Below are 16,190 nucleotides of genomic sequence, written 5' to 3'. Positions count from 1 at the left end.
TTTGACTTTTGACTTTTAGCCCAGAAACTGGCTACATTTCTTTGGGGTCTTTTTACCCTAACTGCCTAGCCAGTTCTTACCTCCTATTCTTATCATGCCATCCTCTGAAGAGGTTATCCAAACTGCCAATAGGGAATAGGGATGCAGACTTCCCTGGCTTCTTCCACGCTGAACAGGGACACAGGGTGAGGCAATTGGAGTACCCCTTCAGTGGGTCTATCTAAAAGACTCCCAAATTGCATAACTCTTGTCTCTAAGGGGAAGAGAAAGTCTTTGAATCATGAATAGGAGATGTGAAGGAGAAGTAAAGACAAGAGAATTAGCATTATCCTTTTATATCCCTCCAAAACATCAAGCACATGTGAATCACCAACAAATAATTTATGTCAGTTTAAAAATGGTCTCCATCTAAGGATTTTACATTGTCTTTCCAATCAAAAGATGCACTGACGTAGTTAAATTCTAACAGGAAACAGAATTCCATGACTGCTTGTAGAGCAACCTCCTAGGAATATTAAGGTGACTCTTAAATAATTTTGAAGCCTAATTCTCTCCACACATTCCACTGCTCTGAGGCCAAATCAGAATTCATTGGTTAAAAAGAACCTAGCCAGGATCACTATATCCATCAAGTGAAATATCACCACATGTGAGCATCAAAGGAATGCATGCTTAAGAGAAAAGTGTTCAAAATCATTGATGGTTTTTTTGTTTCTGCTGAGAAAAATAAAGCAAGGGGACTCAACCAAGGAGAGTCAATCAAGGGAACTCAACCAAGGGGAGTCAAACAAGGGGACTCATTCAAGGGGACTCAACCAAGGGGAATCAACCAAGGGGAATCAATCAAAGAAAGTCAACAAAGGGGAGTCAACCAAGGGGACTCAACCAAGGGGAATCAACCAAAGAGAGTCAACCAATGGGAGTCAACCAAGGAGAGTCAACCAAGGGGAGTCAACCAAGGGGAGTCAACCAAGAGGACTCAACTAAGGGGAGTCAACCAAGGGGACTCAACCAAGGAGAGTCAACAAAGGGGAGTCATTCAAGGGGACTCAACCAAGGGAAGTCAACCAAGGAAAGTCAACCAAGGGAAGTCAACCAAGGAAAGTCAACCAAGGGGAGTCAACTAAGGGGAGTCAACCAAGGGGACTCAACCAAGGAGAGTCAACCAAGGGGAGTCAACCAAGGGGAGTCAACCAAGGGGACTCATTCAAGGAGAATCAACCAAGGGGAATCAACCAAAGAGAGTCAACCAAGGGGAGTCAACCAAGGAGAGTCAACCAAGGGGAGTCAACCAAGGGGAGTCAACCAAGGGGACTCATTCAAGGCGACTCAACCAAGGGGAATCAACCAAGGGGAATCAACAAAAGTCAACAAAGGGGAGTCAACCAAGGGGACTCAACTAAGGGGAGTCAACCAAGGGGACTCAAGCAAGGAGACTCAACCAAGAGGAATCAACCAAGGGGACTCAAGCAAGGAGAGTCAAGCAAGGAGAATCAACCAAGGGGAGTCAACTAAAGGGAGTCAACCAAGGGGACTCAACCAAGGGGCCTCAACCAAGGAGAGTCAACCAAGGGGAGTCAACTAAGGGGACTCAATCAAGCGGACTCAAGGAAGGAGAGTCAACCAAGGGGACTCAACCAAGGAGAGTCAACCAAGGGGACTCCATCAAGGGGCGTCAACCAAGGGGAATCAACCAAAGAAAGTCAACAAAGGGGACTCAACAAAGGGGACTCAACTAAGGGGAGTCAACCAAGGGGACTCAAGCAAGTAGAGTCAACCAAGAGGACTCATTCAAGGAGAGTCAACCAAGAGGAATCAACCAAAGAGAGTCAACCATGGGGAGTCAACCAAGGGGAGTCAACTAAGGGGACTCAATCAAGGGGACTCAATGAAGGAGAGTCAACCAAGGAGACTCAACCAAGGAGAGTCAACCAAGGGGACTCAACCAAGGGGACTCAACCAAGGGGAGTCAACTAAGGGGACTCAACCAAGGGGACTCAACAAAGGGAACTCAACCAAGGGGAGTCAATCAAAGAGAGTCAACCAAGGGGACTCAACCAAGGAGAGTCAACCAAGGGGACTAAACCAAAGAGAGTCAACCAAGGGGACTCAACGAAGGGGAGTCAACCAAAGAAAGTCAACCTCTGAGCCTTAAACTGATAGTCATGAATGAAAGTTCCCAGGAAGAAGCTGTACCTACAAAGGACAATTTGTTGATTAGAACTTCAATGATAAGAGAGGTTAGGATCTTACAAGTCTACAACCAAATTCTTTAGGGCCATCTTTAGCCTACTTAATAACCATTTTTACCCAACTCTGAATGTGACCCAGTCACAAGGCCATCTTTGTGACTATTAAGTCCTTTGGGATGGATAAATAGATCCTAGCTTCTATCAACCCAAAAGGTAAGAAGACGGTATATGAGCCCTCTAACAGAGTTCCCTGCTTTGTTGCAACCTACCTACCTGATGTTTCCAGCAACGTATCTGAAAAGTGTCTAGATTTATGATTTTCTTTGTTGTATTACTATAGGAAATGTCATACAGTACTTAACCATATTGGAACATGGAGCTTTGGGTAACCTGAATCTGTCTTCCCAGGCCATGGTCTATTGATATTTGGCTCTAGAATAAACAATCTCTTGTGCTCTTTGAGATGAGAGCAGTGTTTCTTGCATTGACATGCAAGAAGGTCTTGTGCTCTTTGAGATGAGAGCAGTGTTTCTTGCATTGACATGCAAGCAGGCATTTATCCAGGAGAATACTAGGAAGTCCTACAGATGAAGGAAGGTGGTTTGACTCCTGGGAGGAATACAGGAAGATATGTGCACAGAATTCATGTCTAGTCCTGCAAATGAGGAAAGATGGCATTTCAAGAGGACCCCAGGATTCCTCTTCTGTGGTCTCTACAGCTCCCACAGCCTCTTATTGTTGCACTATAGCTTCCTGCATGAGCCAAAAGAGTGGGAGAGAAACTGGAAGGAAGAAGTTAACTTCAATGGTGACATTGTTCTTGGCAGTAGCTACCTCAACCAGAGGCCTCTCCCGATTGAAGCCTAGGTCGATTAGCCAATTTAGCCAAAACAAGCAGCTGATGCATTTCTCTATGGTCCTTGTCCACTTACCAGTACATGCTGTGCCTAGGAGGTGATGAAGCACAGAAGAGCTGACTCTAGGCTCAGGCTGGTCTCCACTGGGTCACTAAAGACATGGTACTTAACCTCTCTGTGCTTAATTCCTCTATCTGAAATGGGGAGCAAACAATAATAGCACCCATCCCATGGGACTGTGACTGCCAAGAGGAGAGCAGAAAGGACGATGCCTAACACAAAGCAGCTGCTCAGTGTACACTGTTGTTAGCCTCAGCCATGCATCTTTGTGTGTAATTACACATTAGGCATGCAGCTTGCCATGAGGCATCAGGTTCTCTTTCAAATCTCACAACAACCAGGGAGCCTGACAGATACACAATCCTCATTGTATAGATGAGAAACTGAGGTTTTACCCCAAGCTACGAGCCCCATTACTATTTGAGGGGAATCTGAATTCAGGGTTTGACAGATACACAATCCTCATTTTATAGATGAGAAACTGAGGTTTTACCCCAAGCTACGAGCCCCATCACTATTTGAGGGGAATCTGAATTCAGGGTTTGACTTTGGATTCTCTATTATGTAGTACAGGCTACTCAGACTTTTGGCTAATTTGAGAAAAGCGAGGTACAGGTGTGTATGCATGTGCTTGGGTATGTGTGCAGGCATATATATATATATATATATATATATATATATATAACCATATGTGTAGATGAGCGTGGGGGCCAATGGTCAACTTCAGGTGTTGTTTCTCATGAGCCATCACCTTATGTTTTTAGAAAGAGCCTCTCACTGGGACTTGGGGCTCAGTGACAAGCTAGGCTAGCTGGCTAGCAAGCACCAGGGATCCTCCTGTTCCCATCTCCACTTCACATCTCCAGCACTAGAGTTCCAGGCATGTGTCATCACACTCAGCTTTTTCCATGAGTGCTGGGAATTGAACTGAGGTGCTCCTTGAGTTATCTCCTTAGATACAATTATTTAATTTAACTATGATGAATACTCTCATATTCACCCTATATTCACATTATCTGGCTGGGAATCATGCACCCAGAGGCCAGAACTCACAGACCACACAGTCTCTTTGCTCTCAATAGGCAGGAGCAACTTGCAAAGAAGCAGCTACTTGCAGGATACAGAGCCCAGGCCTTTTTGTCTCCTCTTATGAGAGTGAGAGGTCCCACAGTCACCTGGGATATGGCTGAAGCCAGTAGGCAGCACCCAGCCTCAGGAAATCTGGAGTTAACCATTTGAAAGCAAACGAACCTTGGAACTAAAATCAGGGGCCCACAAGGAAAGTCTCTGACTTTCTGTGAATCAGGATAAACAGCCCTGTATCACTCACACTCTCTCCAGTGAATGGAAGGCTCTCTGCACAGTTGCCAGATATCTCCTATCCCAAAGCAGATACATCACAGATTTTAAAGTGGCCAAGGAAGTCTCACCTGGGAGCTGAAGACCACTTGTATACTCACAGAGAGTTAGGGAATGTCATCCAAGCAGGTTCGCATGCTTTACAAACAGGTGAAAAAGACCCAGTGACAGCTGGAGGGTGATTGCTCACAGAGACAACTGGTTCAGACAAGAGAAAGTCAGACGAAAAGGAAGAACAAAGAGGGAGGCACTCAAAAAGTGTTTGGACCTTGAGGGACAGATGGACGGAATCAATTCGTTAAATAATTCAGAAGGAGATAAGGCTACTTCACCTGAATTATGTAGATAATTTTAAAGATACAGTTTGGGTGAGGATTTCCTTTTAATCCAAATAAACTGCTTCATCTCGCCAGCTTATCAAATCCTCTGTGTCTGTCTGTATCTCCCAGAGTAGGTGCAACTCGCAGGCCAAGGGCAGCCATAAATGAGGCTCTGGCTCGTACATTTCTACTTTGAGAGAGAATTGGTTTCAAGCCGAGGCCTTTTCTTCTTCTTTGTGTCTTGGTAAGCTTTTCCTCTGGAAATAAGCTGGGCTGTCTGTCCCTTTGATCCCATTGTGCAATTCTATCTCGTTCATCAAGCTCTGGCACCTGACCTGTTAGAGGGTATAGAAAATGGTACAATTTGAGCATTTCCAAGTACTGGTTTTCTATTAAAAAGGGGAACATTTGACAGCTGCCTTTAGATCCCCTAGCTTATCTGGGGTTGCGTTTTCATAAATGTTGTGTGAACGTATACCATTTATTTGCCAAAACTAGAAAAAAAAAAGTGAATAATGGTGACTCCGTATCCTGTTGACTCTGGTTTACAACATCCACTGTGGCTGCAAAGAGGGGCAGAAAGAGTATCATGGGATTAGCGGGACGGCATTGTATCAGAAAATGATCCATGCCTGGCTTCTGTGGCTGATCAGAAAGATGGCTACAGTGGGAGGGAGGTACAGATGCATTTCCAACCCCAAACCAGCTGCATCTCCTGCCATCAGATGTATCAGTGGATTCGAACTAAAACAGATATAGTCCTAGCCAGACACCTCTTGGCTCCATCTTTTTTTTCTTTACATTCATTTGTTTTGTCCATGAGAGGCTGTGTGCCACAGAGCATGTGTGAAGGTCAAAAGATAACTTGCAGTGCTTAGTTCTCTCTTTCCACCACGTGGGTTCCAGGAATCAAACTCATGTCGCCAAGCACCTTTACCCACTGAGCCATCTAGGAGCCTCTACTGACTGCACAAAATCGCTGTGAACAGGGTGAATAGGTAACAGGTATAGAGGCTGAAGTCCAGGGATGAAGGATGATTCAAAGACCCCTGCTGTCAGACTTCCCGAAGAGAGAGTGCCCTCCCCCATCGCAGGACACCCTCTTCACTCATCCAGTATCTTCGTCAGACAACCCTGTCAGCATGGGATGGCAAACACCAAAAATGATCTCTTTTTTATTGTGATAATATGTACCTTACAGTGATAAAAGGCCAAAGAACAAGCAACAAAGTCCAGGTGCTTGGCTGCACCATTCGGGGACCCAGCTCTCAGTTAAAGTGTTTATGTTGTTTCTAACGCAGCGTGATTTAAACTGTACTGATTCCTCTGGTTTAAAGTACCCAGTTCTTTTCCTGCAGTGTGTTTGTTGTGCGTTTTTTAATCCGACCTTCTAGATTCTCACTCCAAGGGTAGCCTTCTGGGCCACATTACTCTCTTAAACTTGCAGGAAGCCTGCTGAGACCCATCCACTGTCTGAGAATCCAGCTGCCACTTGCTGTTGATCAGCAACGTTAGTTTTCATTCACTTGTTCTGATTATAACTCGGTGTGTTTTCTCTCCGTTTGCAGAGTGCCCCTTTTTAGCCTCTAGCTGCAAGATGACACCATGGGGGATTGCCAAGGAAATTAAATTAAATTAAGTTAAAATTCAATCAACAGAAGATTGTTGCCTCTCTGACTTTACTAAGAACCTTGAGCACATCAGCATCTAAATGCTTCTTTCTCAAGGCAAAAACCTGCCAGTTCTGTGCTATAACATTGGCCCACAGTGTAAGAATACCCCAGAGTCAGGGACCAGTAACTCACTCCATCTCATAGTGTCTTCAGCAGCTTGGAAAAAAATGGTTTTGCTTCTAAAGTTTGTGTTTGGCTTAGAAAAAGTAATTGTTTCATCAAAAGAAAAAATTTAGATTATTGCAATTAATGCAATAAATTCATGAATATAAATAAAATAACAAGTTGTGTAATGTACACGATAACAAGATAAATTCTAGTTGCTCTTACAGATATAAACACTAAGAGAGCCCCACCACAAGGGCTATAGATGATTCAGTGGGTAAAGGTGCTTGCCACCAAGCCTAATGACCTGAGTTCAAGCCCCAGGATCCATAGATTAGAAGGAGAGAACTGAGTCCCATGAATTGTACTATGACCTCCACACACATGCAGTGGTGTATGCTCATAGGTACACACACACACATACACACACACTAAATAAAATAAATACTAAAAAGCATCAAAGGTTGAACATATTAAATTTGAAAAAAATCTGATCAACTATTATAAATAAAATGTAAAGTCAAATGACAAGTGAGAAGAAATGTCTGTAACACTTATGACAGTCAGCATACCTAATGTATACACATAGATACATATACTCACATTAGGCACACACACGTGCACACACATACATGCACATATATATGCACATACACTTACATGCACACATGTATACACATAAAAATACACAGACACACACACTGACACACACAAATATACACATGCATACACATATACAGACATGCACACAAAGACTGATACACATACGTGCATATATACACATGCATGCACACAAAGATACGGACACACCCACATACACAAATAAAGTCTTAAAATAAGGGTAAATATTCTATTAGTGGTCTAAAGGCATTAATAGTAATTAACAAATTACAGCAATACAAACAGCCAAAACTCTTCAAATTCACCTTTCAAAACATACAGACACACATCCCCAAAATCATGTCAAACTCTTTATATGACAAGCAGACAAAATTGTGTTACTGTGACAATAATCAGGCAAAATCAGAACTGTGGCACTACAAGCTCTGAAAAGCCCATAGGAAGATGACCTCCAGGCCCCACCCCTTCCTAAGGCAGAGACATTCTTGGAAGGTGTTGCCACTGGTGTTTTCAAATGCTCCAGTGGATTGCCCCACATCCATGCACATTATGGGCAAAACTAATTGGACTTGGTTTTTTTTATTATTTTATGTGTATTAGTGTATTGTCTGCATGTATGTAAGTGCACCCATGTCATGCAATGCCCTTGGAGATCAGAAGAGGGCATCAGAGATCCTGGAACTGGAGTTATGGACAGTTGTGAGCTGCCATGTGGATGCTGGGAATCAAATGCAGGTCCTCTGCAAGAGCAGCCAGTGATCTTAACTGCTGAATTATTAACTCTCCAGCCCATGAGTTAATTTTCAAAAGAAAGACAGTAGAAGAAGAAGAAGAGGAGGAGGAGGAGAAGAAGAAGAAGAAGAAGAAGAAGAAGAAGAAGAAGAAGAAGAAGAAGAAGAAGAAGAAGAAGTTAGGAGGGAGAGGTGTTGGAGGAGATATGGGAGAGTGGAAGGGAAATAAGAAATGAGGTGTATATAATCACATTTCATTCTATGCATGCATGAAACTCTCAAATAATTAAAGCAAGAACTCTCACGAAGTTTCATATGGTAAAATGTGTGGAATCAACATATTTGGGGATAAAATCATCCTTAAGAAACAACCACAGGCTGGGGAGATGGCTCAGTGGGTAAAGAACATGCTCTGCAAGCAGGGTGCATGGGGTCAGATCCCCAGCACCCATGTGACCCCAATACCAAGAAGGCAGAGGCAGTCATATCCCAGGAGCTCCTTGGCCAGCCAGTCTTGCCAAAATGGTGAGAGGAAGACTCATGAAATTAATGTGTGCCACACATGCACATACCTGTGTGCATACACACATGCACACAAATAATAATAAAAAGAAAAAGGAGGAAGAAAGCAACAACCACACACAGGAGTTTTGTGAAGGATGCTCTTTGCAGCATCATGCCTGACATAATAAAATCAGAATACCATAAATGTCAACCTGGCTACATAAGTTATAAACACAAGCTGAAATACATGCTTTCTGATAACTATGAGTACATGGGAAAATCTTTTGCTATGCAGCATTACTAAAAGCACAAAATTACATTGTGTATGCTTACAGACATGTGTTTTGTACCTATTTTCAAATACTACATAAAGGTTTCAAAATCACAGGCTGCATATGTCTATCCATATGTAAATGCACACATGTTGACAAAGAGAAAAGAAAAACAGCAAATTGTGAGTGCTAAAGGCTAGTAAGTAATAGAAACGTTTGCCTTCTCTAAAATTCTTACATTTCTGGGTTTTTCCAAATATGTAAAATAAGACTGCATTGCTTTATAATTTTAAAAGTAACACAGTTTGCTAGCAAATAAGAGCAGCAAACTTGCTTTCACCATCTTTCCTGATGGCAGAGGTCCCGTTCTGTCTGGTTGTACCTTGAGGTCTATTCCATTTCCATTTCCCATAACCGAGTTACCATTATCTTCCTAACCAGTGCATAACAGGAAGCGCAGATTCACAGTCAGGCAAAATACCAGTAAAAATTTCCCAAGGGAAAGAACTAAGTGGCTGAGCCAGGAAACGTGGTTTGTATTACCAAACGAGGCTTCATGTTTGCCTCCCCCACCTCGGCTCTCCTCTGGGCCTGCCCTCCATCCCAGCAACAGTCCAGCTCAACAGATGTGCTCAGATTTAGAAAGATATTGCCATGCCGAGACTCATTCCTGCCCAGTAACCGGATCCATCACTCCTCCACAGCTGAGGTGCCCCCAGCACAACATGCAGACAGCCATGTGCTCAGAAAGACTAAAGAAAATTCATTAGCTTGAATCCCTCTTGGTACCTGAATCCTAGACCTGACCTACCAGTGTCTGTTGAGCATGCACCATGAGCCAGCCCTCTGCCATATGTTTCATGTGGCTTACCTTTCCTGTCTTCTATTCCTAAAACAACCCCACAAGGTAAGGAAAATGTCCCTATTTTACAGAAAAGGTCGGTTTTAAACATTTATTTAATTATATTTAAAATGAATGTGAATGAGTGTGCTTGTGTAAGTTTATGTGCACCACATGTATGCAGCAGCCTCTGGAGCTAGACTTACAGCAGTTGTGAGCTGCCTGATGTGGGTAATGGGAACCAAACTTGGGTCCTCTGGAAAGACAGCAAGTGCTCTTGACCACTGAGCCATCTCTAGCCCTCCAGAACAGGCCTTGGAGTTCAAATGATAGTAAGTAATCTGATGAACATGCCATAGTGAAAATCTGAAAGAGCCAATGCCAGCTTGTATTCTAAACCACTGTGCCAATGACCTCCAAACAAAGCAAGAAACTGTTTTCGAAGCTGACCCAGATTCAAAGCCTACTGCTAGACTAGAATGTTCCTCCCACTTTTCAGTAGACTCTTACTTCTCATGACATGTTTTCATTCCCCAAACTTCCCAGCACCTGTTTAAAGAACCTTAGTATTAGAGACCACCGTAGTGGATACTGGCAAACAAAGTGGGTGAGGCTGGAGAAATGTGGAAAGATGGCTCATCAGTTAAGAGCAGTTGCTGCCCTTACAGAGAACCCAGGTTCAGATCTCAGTACTCGTGACAGGTGGCTCACAACCACATGTGACTCCAGCTCTCTGGCCTCTGTGGGCACTCACATACACTTGGCATACACACACACACACACACACACACACACACACACACACAAATAAAAGTTTAAAGAAAGCAATTAGAAACTTCATACAGTTCCAGTGGATGAGTTGTTAGTCTTGTTTTACAAGTATCCATCAACTTCTAAGATATGTAAAGGAACCACTTTAAATCAAGTCTTTAGCAAGCAACAGATAAGCCAGACAAGAGGCCTGGAGGGGTAAGTATAATACATGTGTCACGAAAGCTGGGGGCTTCTGGGGGGTCAGAGGTTTAAGTAGGGATGGGAGGAGGACAGGATGAGGGTGGGAGTGGGCTATTAAAAACTAAGGATGTGCCAGGCATGGCAGCACACACCTGTAGTCCCAGCACTTGGGAGGCAGAGGCAGGTGGATCTCTGCGACTTCAAGGCCAGCCTGGTCTACATAGTGAGTTCCAGGACAGCTGGGGCTACAGGGAGACTCTGTCTCAAAAAGACAAAAAAAAAACTAAGGATGAAGGAAAAATCCTTATGGAAACCTACTTCTCTGTAAAATAATTTAAATACACAATTGTCAAAAATTGTACAGATACATCCACCTTGCATGGATGGATAATGTTTTCACCATGATATGAGCTATTAAAGGAAAATCTCAGTACCAGGACTGAGGTAATACTCTCTGAATTATTGGTCAAGGAGGCCTCAGACACCCACAAAACAACACAGGCCAATGCTCGTGATTACCCACCATAACTAGAGGATAAAACCTTACTGCTGAAAATAGAACACATTTGGTTGCAGGACATAGAGAAATCTAGCTTGAATTGATCAAGAAAGCTCCTCCCTGCAGCCTAGCTTTCATAGTACCAGAAGGTGCTATGAAGGCCACTGGAGGAGAAAAGCCATCGATGGTCTTACCCAGCAGCGAACCTGTATGCTACAATACTGACCTGCCAGAAAAGATGTGCCCACTGGTGTAACAGTGGCACAACTGTTATGATGTAACTAATTGCTTTCTGGTTTGATTTGAAGCTTGCTTCACAAGTACTTCATGTCTGGTACTGTAACCTGACCAAAAGTCCACGGCTCAGGAGATCATAGACCCTAGGATAGAACCTACTAATGTTGTTTTGCTAAATGGGCATGTTGTCAAATATTTGTGTTTATGCCCATATATTGGTGCTGCTCCCAACCTTGGCCAAGAAGCTTCTTTCTGGGTGCACATGTATGAGTGTGCATGTGGGCATAGGTGCAAATGTATGACCATGCATGTAGAGGTCAGAGGACAACCTCAAGCTTTATTCCTCAGTTGCTGTCCACCTTGATTTTTGAGACAGTGTCTCTCATTGGCCTGGAGCTCTCCAAGTAAGTTGGGCTGGCCAGAAAGCCTCAGGGATCCACCTGCCTCTGCCTTGCCAGTGCTGGGATTACAGGTGGGCACCATGCCCAGCATTTATACTGGGGATCAAACTCAGGTCCTCAGCATTGCATGGCAAGAATTTTACTGACCCACCCATCTCAACAGCCCACTTTCTTAAGATCTCTATTGACAGAAACAGAAACCTATTTGTCCAGACACTTTTGATAAAGTCCGACCCAGAAGGAAGGACATGAATGTCAGTAGCGTCTATAATCTCAATATTTGGCCATCCTTCCCAGGATAGCCTCTGTTAGAGTCCCTGGTCTCTTCATACCTGGGAGGAATAAAGTGCTGGAATGCTATAGGTAAGAAGTGTTTGCAGGTAAGGCAGTCAAGGCTCCTGGCCAATCAGGAAAGATCTTACTGTGCCTCTAATGCAGGCTGTCTTGGTGTGGTCCTTAAAAAAACTCTGAATTAAAATTAATCAGGGGCTGGAGACAGAGCTTAATGATTAAAGAATTTTCCATCAAAGCATGAGGACTAGAATTTAGATCCCCAGAACACGAGTAAATGCCTGATAGGCACAGCATGGAAGCCCACCTATGAGACCAGCCTCAAAAAGTGGAGACAGGGGATCCTCAGAGCAAGCTGGTTAGCCAGGCTAGCCATATCAGTGAGCTCTGGTTTCAACTGAGATACCCTACCTCAAAGAGCAATGTAAAAAGTGCTTGTGGAATACTTGAGTCTCCACAAGCACATACACAAACACACACACACACACACACAAATACACACACACAAACACACACACATACATATTCAAGACACATACACTGCATGCTTACATACAAAAATAATAAAAATTAAAGTTAATCATATTCTTTAGGAGGACCTCGAGAATCATCTTAACATTTTCCACATTTTTGAAGTTCACACTAAGCTTTCAGAACCAGTGAGATTCCTGTCAAACACACTTTCCATAACCAAGGAAACCAGTATCCCCCAGCTAAGCACCAGAAAGATCAGGAATGGAAGCAAAGATCCAGAGATCCTGGGTTTGCAGTTTCCTTGTTTACATGGAAGCACTGCAAGTTAACTGTAGAAAATGCCATCACAATAGCTCTGGGAGAGGAGCGTCATTTTCTCCATGGTGTGGCCTCTGATAAGTTGCCCGTGCTCCCGAAAATAAGTTCCAACCACACCCCTGCAAGCAACTCTAATTAAACTTGATGGGCCACACAATGGGAGAGGAAAATGGGGGGGGGTGAAAATGACTAAAATTCAGTATATACATGTAGCAGTCAAATAAGTTATGACATGAAAAAAGCTTTTAGGTTGAGTCAGTCCAACTCAACCTATTGACTTAACCCAGCTTGTCAATGGAAGAGATGTGACGATCCAGCCACTTAAAAGAGATTATGGGGTCCAACTGGTTGAAGAGGGTGCTGACACCTTTCAAGCAAAGGTTAATATTGAAGTGCAGTTGGCTTTGGGACTAGCCATTGCTGCAATCAAAAGAAATGGTGGTGTTGTTACTACAGCCTTCTACGACAGAGAAGCCTGGAAATTCTGTGCAAACCTATTCCATTCTTTCTGCGTGGACAACCCATTCCAAAATGGATGCTCCCACCCAAAGCTCTGGTGCCGTATTACACTGATGCAAAGAACTGTGGGTACTTGGCAGATCCTGCCAGGTTTCCTGATGCAGGACTTGAACTTGCCATGAAGTACAGTTATGTTCTCCCTGATATCACTAAAGATGAGCTCTTCAAAATACTCAGTACTCAGAAGGATGCAAGGCAGATATTCTTTGGTCTTGCTCCAGGATGGGTGGTAAATACAGAAGATAAGAAGATTCTCAAACCTACAGATGAGAATGTCCTGAAGTATTACTGCTCTTGACCTCCTCACAGCACATCAGTACCAGAAAAGGGGCCAAAACAATGGGTCTCTTACTTCATTTCCCAAATGTGTAGCCCTCCAGATGTTGATATTAGTTGTCACTGTAATCATATCTTTTGTTAATTTTCACCTTATAAACTGATGAAAGCAAGAAAAAAACATACATATATATATACATTCATATATATATACATTCATATATATATAAAGACATTATAAAGTGTACCCATTGGTGCAATTAAGAATTACTAAATTCACTGCACACCCAACATAAAGCTGTAAGCAGCCTACCTCAGCTCTCTGATGTTTCATCCTATGGTAGAGAACAGTACCAGTTGCCTGACTATGGGTGAGGATGATGCCCTGTGAGACCCCTCTTCACTGTCTCCTCTGCCACCCCAATCACTGTGCTTGTCTGTCCCCTTTCTTAAGCACAAACTTCTTTCAATGATTTTTCTTACCTTCCATTGGCTCTAAAAAGAAGTGTGTTCATTCCTCAGCCAGTGATGATGAGACCAAACCACTGCAACAGACCCTCACAGCCAGCTGGTACAGAAAGAAGGCAAGCGCCAGCCCCATGGCCCAGAAAGCAGAAAGGGGCCGGAATGGCTCCTACACTTTCCTAAATAGGTCACTGCCCCCCCAATAGAAGTCACTGTTGGGGGACCCTCTACACCAGGCACACTCAGTGTGTGAGGGTCTGCTCTCTGTTTTCAGGGAGCACTGCTAACTTTATCCCTAGGCATGGCCTCACCCTTGAATCAATGTTCTGGGGCAATAAAAACACACCCCATTTCTACATGTAGCAGGCCTAAGTGTGGGCAAAATACACTCACACGTGCAAAGAACAGTATCAATTCCTCTGCCTTTATGCGTGAACTAATCTTCCTCCCAAACCTATGGAATTCAGGACATTGGAGCCAAGAGTAGTTAAATTCTGTCCAACACTGTGGACTCATGAGTATCACTGTCGTTCAAAAGTTCCTTTAGGTAACCCTGGCATCTTATTTGGCTTAAAGAGTCAGTATTTCAAATTCCATCCAGTCCTCAAAACGGCTTTCAGGCCTAACCAGCAACTCCCACCACTCACCAAGGGGCCACTCAAAGCACCCTGACCCCTCCCTCTACCACTGACCCACCTGTGTCTCCATCATTTCCCTGGTTCCTGAGCAGTGGGCTTTCTCTTCACTCTTCCTGCTGGCCAGGATGCCCTGCCATGTCCTGGGCTCCTCCTGTCAGAGGTAGCCTGTACATCAGGTACCCACTGCTGCCCCTAACCAATGGTGGGAGCATGTATAGAAGAAGAAATGTTCTGGGGTTTTTTTACAAGCATAAAAGGTAGCTGTCTCAAAAGCATTATATTAATTACACATCTAAAATACTCTGAGCATCCTTCAAAGTCAATTGGACAACTATTCCACTAATATGTAAAGATATAAGGAGGAAAAAAGGGCCAACTACATCTAAGTGTAACTCCATAAACAGAACCATCAACGCTGTGAAATCATCAAAGCTGAAAGATATGTCTGCCCCTTAGAGACTGAGGTTTAAGTGCAAAAGGGTAACATATCCATGAAATAAAGAAAAGCGACATGTTTCCAGTAATTCTGCTTGTGTCTAGACAGGCCACATCTAAAAGTCATATTGGCCAGAACCATTTGTCATCAATCTGCATGGTGATGCGGACAGAAGTATCAGTGACACCAGGGCCATTAATACATGAGTAACAGGAAGGCACCAGACAGATGAGGGCCACAGTTGGAGAGATCCTGCTGATTACAGGCAGGACTTCTGTGGTGTTGTGATCCACTTCCTTAGTTAGTATTTTTATCTGAAAAACTTATAAATTAAAAACTTAACATTGGGTGCTTGGTGAGACAGTATTGGCACTTGGTTCTGTTGAATGGTGATTCTCATTTGAGAGAAAATTTAAGCCTGGAAAATGGCCACATTGTGCTCTTTTTTATTTCATGCCTAATGTGATCAGATGATTCTATGTGACCCAAAGCCCACACCCTCCACTTCCACAAAGCAGAAGCATGTACCACACTATAAGAAAAATCCTGTCTTTTTAAGTAATTTTATTTGTTAAGGGATGAGCCATGACCTTCTCATAACTCAGGTCGTAAACATTTTTAATTTAGTTGTGGTTTTCAAACATTCTTCTCTATGAGACCAGCTTCAGTGCTGGAAATCAATCCTAATTAACCAGAGTCAATGCTAATTAAAAATGCATTAAAACGTAGGGACAAGATAAGGAAGAAGGGAAGGCAGAGAGGGGAACATCCGACACAGCATCAATGCCTACCATCATTTGCAAACAGGAAGGTAAGTGTGATGAGGCTGTCATAGAGGAGGAGAAACGAGGCTTGCCTCTACTTTTCTTTTTCTAACTTTAAATAGGAGGCTTTGGGACTGACAGATCATTTTGAAAGCCCAACTCAGAGAAAGAATAAGGCCAACTTGGGAACAAGAGAGCCACTCTGAGAAATTCAGTCATCTGTGCAGCCCAGACAACTTGGTGTCCAGCCGGAATTTGAAAGATAAGTGAGGAGCCCCTCCCCAGCAGCCCCAGGTGGAGAAAGTAGAGAGGAACGGAGGGAAAGACATTCTGAGAACTGAGAAAGGTGTGTGCAAGGCAGAATCCCCTGCCCTTGCTTTGAG

The 16,190-nt window shown here is 43.4% G+C and overlaps 1 pseudogene; it reads left to right on the top strand.

Moving 5' to 3' along the window:
- The window catches only part of LOC103731423, a 14,857-nt pseudogene extending 1,331 nt beyond the window's left edge, over nt 1–13,526 (top strand).
- Nucleotides 13,527–16,190: the final 2,664 nt, after the last annotated feature.

Source organism: Nannospalax galili, unplaced genomic scaffold, assembly GCF_000622305.1.
Source record: "Nannospalax galili isolate Female #2095 unplaced genomic scaffold, S.galili_v1.0 scaffold213, whole genome shotgun sequence".
Classification (NCBI taxonomy): Eukaryota; Metazoa; Chordata; class Mammalia; order Rodentia; family Spalacidae; genus Nannospalax; species Nannospalax galili.
This window is presented reverse-complemented; position numbering and strand designations above follow the sequence as displayed.